The 2,500-nt window shown below is 49.9% G+C and overlaps 1 non-coding gene across 1 annotated transcript; it reads left to right on the forward strand.

Annotated features, from left to right (window-relative positions):
• Positions 1 to 576: 576 nt before the first annotated feature.
• Positions 577 to 2,484, forward strand: LOC128682329 (small subunit ribosomal RNA). Its single transcript, XR_008406113.1, has one exon. It is a non-coding gene; the product is annotated as a small subunit ribosomal RNA (ribosomal RNA).
• Positions 2,485 to 2,500: the final 16 nt, after the last annotated feature.

The following is a 2,500-nucleotide window of genomic DNA, read 5'->3' on the forward strand; positions in this document are numbered from 1 at the left end:
TGCTCATCCGTCCGACTAGGTCGATCAAGGTGACGTGTCCCACAGGCCTCACGGTAGTTATTGCCGTGCGGGTAGTGCGCGTCGCCGACCACCAAACAAAAATTACCGGGTTAAAGAGAAACGTCTCCTCCGCTGTTAGCCACACTGCCACCGGCGGCGGGGCGTTCTCTCTTCTCCCACACAACACCACCACTATAAAATATAAAATAATCGTATACCGAGGACCCTTCGTTCGTACGACTTGTGTTTCTGGCCCCACCGACACCGGGTGTTCTGACGTGAATGCGTACGCTTTCACTATATGTGAAAAACGTAACGATGTTTACAAAGCGTCGCGTCTATTAGCGAACTTTCGGTTGAGGTCTCTCTCGACCCCGTGTTTATAAAATAAACACAAAACTCCACAGTGCTCTCTCGCTTCGCTCTCTTTCCCTATAACGGAGGAGAATGAGTAGTAGGAAGATGCACGCGCCGCTCTCGTCCGGTCTTCGGACGAGACGCGGCGTTTCACTGTGTTGTGTTCACACACACACACACACGCTGACTAGAGAGCGCGCTCGCGCGCTTTTTGTTAGCTCCCTGGTTGATCCTGCCAGTAGTTATATGCTTGTCTCAAAGATTAAGCCATGCATGTCTCAGTGCAAGCCGTATTAAGGCGATACCGCGAATGGCTCAATATATCAGTTTTGGTTCCTTAGATCTTACTCAGTTACTTGGATAACTGTGGTAATTCTAGAGCTAATACATGCAATCAGAACTCTGACCAGTGATGGGATGAGTGCTTTTATTAGATCAAAACCAATCGACGGTGGGTGCGGACTCGCGCTCGAAGTCGTTAATTTTGATGAATCTGGATAACTTTTGCCGATCGCATGGTCCAGTACCGGCGACGCATCTTTCAAATGTCTGCCTTATCAACTTTCGATGGTAGTTTCTGCGACTACCATGGTTGTCACGGGTAACGGGGAATCAGGGTTCGATTCCGGAGAGGGAGCCTGAGAAACGGCTACCACATCCAAGGAAGGCAGCAGGCGCGCAAATTACCCACTCCCGGCACGGGGAGGTAGTGACGAAAAATAACGATACGGGACTCTTACGAGGCCTCGTAATCGGAATGAGTACACTTTAAATATTTTAACGAGGAACAATTGGAGGGCAAGTCTGGTGCCAGCAGCCGCGGTAATTCCAGCTCCAATAGCGTATACTAAAATTGTTGCGGTTAAAAAGCTCGTAGTTGCATTTGTGCGCCGCGCTGTCGGTGCACCGCATCCGCGGTGATACTGACACGTTTGCGGAGCATATCGTCGGTGAATCGGTGGTAAAACACCGGTTCAATATCAAAATCCTATCGCGATGCTCTTCAGTGAGTGTCGAGGTGGGCCGACAATTTTACTTTGAACAAATTAGAGTGCTCAAAGCGGGCTCAAAATGCTGCTTGAATATTTCGTGCATGGAATAATAGAATATGATCTCGGTTCTATTTTGTTGGTTTTCAGAACTCCGAGGTAATGATTAATAGGGATAACTGGGGGCATTCGTATTGCGACGTTAGAGGTGAAATTCTTGGATCGTCGCAAGACGAACATCAGCGAAAGCATTTGCCAAAGGTGTTTTCATCAATCAAGAACGAAAGTTAGAGGTTCGAAGGCGATTAGATACCGCCCTAGTTCTAACCGTAAATATGTCATCTAGCGATCCGCCGACGTTACTACAATGGCTCGGCGGGCAGCTTCCGGGAAACCAAAGATTTTGGACTCCGGGGGGAGTATGGTTGCAAAGCTGAAACTTAAAGGAATTGACGGAAGGGCACCACCAGGAGTGGAGCCTGCGGCTTAATTTGACTCAACACGGGAAATCTCACCAGGCCCGGACACCGGAAGGATTGACAGATTAACAGCTCTTTCTTGATTCGGTGGGTGGTGGTGCATGGCCGTTCTTAGTTGGTGGAGCGATTTGTCTGGTTAATTCCGGTAACGAACGAGACTCTAGCCTGCTAAATAGGCGTCGCCATTTAGGTGTGCGCGGCTTCGGTCGCGCAACTCACTGGCGGCGTATTAAAATTCTTCTTAGAGGGACCGGCGGCTTCGAGCCGCACGAGATTGAGCAATAACAGGTCTGTGATGCCCTTAGATGTCCTGGGCCGCACGCGCGCTACACTGAAGGAATCAGCATGTTCTCCCTGGCCTAGAGGCCCGGGCAACCCGTTGAAACTCCTTCGTGCTGGGGATTGGGGTTTGCAATTATCCCCCATAAACGAGGAATTCCTAGTAAGCGCGAGTCATAAGCTCGCGTTGATTACGTCCCTGCCCTTTGTACACACCGCCCGTCGCTACTACCGATTGAATGATTTAGTGAGGTCTTCGGACCGACACGCGGTGGCTTCACGGCCGTCGGCGTTGCTGGGAAGTTGACCAAACTTGATCATTTAGAGGAAGTAAAAGTCGTAACAAGGTTTCCGTAGGGGAACCTGCGGAAGGATCATTAACGTGTATACGTACGC

The sequence above is a fragment of the Plodia interpunctella genome, chromosome 29, assembly GCF_027563975.2.
Source record: "Plodia interpunctella isolate USDA-ARS_2022_Savannah chromosome 29, ilPloInte3.2, whole genome shotgun sequence".
Lineage (NCBI taxonomy): Eukaryota > Metazoa > Arthropoda > Insecta > Lepidoptera > Pyralidae > Plodia > Plodia interpunctella.